This window comes from Rhipicephalus sanguineus, chromosome 8, assembly GCF_013339695.2.
Source record: "Rhipicephalus sanguineus isolate Rsan-2018 chromosome 8, BIME_Rsan_1.4, whole genome shotgun sequence".
Taxonomy (NCBI): Eukaryota; Metazoa; Arthropoda; class Arachnida; order Ixodida; family Ixodidae; genus Rhipicephalus; species Rhipicephalus sanguineus.
The window spans coordinates 156,188,351-156,189,464 of NC_051183.1; positions in this window are offsets into that span (position 1 = coordinate 156,188,351).

Below are 1,114 nucleotides of genomic sequence, written 5' to 3' on the forward strand. Positions count from 1 at the left end.
TTCAGAGGGCTAATTGTCAGGTGAGCTCATAGTTTATCTTGACATGGAATGCATGAAAAAATAAACTAGCTCGAAAGAGAGCAGGCACCAAACACAGCACAGACTGAGGATATTTACAGAAAACAGACATATACGCAAGGTACGATCATCTCCTGCAGAAAAAAACATGAAAGGAAGTATACAAAAATTAAAGGATCTCTTAAAACCAAGCTTTACGCAATGGTGTTCTATGTAATCTAATTCCATGACATGACACACCACAAAGGTTTTGCAAGGCATGCTTCACTCAGTTTACTAAACATAAAGCCCCCACTGACCTTGCACCCCACCTTGTTTTTTGTATTTGGAGAGCACTCTGGTTTCAGCAAACAGTGGTGCACAGATTGGTTGTTTGTTTATTGGGTTCAACATCCACAGTGGCTATGAGATACGCCATAGTGGAGGGCTCTGGATATTTTCGACCACTTGGGAGTCTTCAAAGGAATCATGGATGACCTCTTGTGCTAAGTGAAAAAACATGCAGAGGAAAGCAGACGCTGCTCTGAGCAGCTCTGGCAAATCTTGGCAAGGAGAGTTAATAAGTGAATGCAAAGTTTCCACTTTCTTAAGCACCCTCTCTTCACACAGAGGACTGCACTCACGCTCTTTGGAGGGCTGTCATACAGCAGATCTTTCGTCACACAACAGACTGCTGCTATTGGTCGATAGCTGGCATAACCAGAAGTGGCGTTTGATCAGATGTGCTTCTTGCCACAGGGTGCTGCCATGTGCTGCAGTCTGCTAAAGCAAATTACATAGTTTGTGGGCCTTCATGTCATCTGCTCCAAAGAACAGGTGCTTGTACGTGGCGGGGCAAGCTGAAAAGCATTCATAATAAGGCCTTAATGCCATCGGGTGGCACAAATCCAAAAGAAGAACTTCCACGCTGGTAGCCACTATCCATGGGCCCGGCAGACTGCTCTCTGTACACTGAAAACTCATCGCATACTTTTGCCATCTCCTCCCCCCTGCATCTTGCTGTGCTTGCTTATAAAGGCTTTGCACATCCAGGGAAATGAGCAGTGGCCTTGGTTGCTGCTTCGTATGACCGCTGGGTGGAGAGGGCGGATGGTTA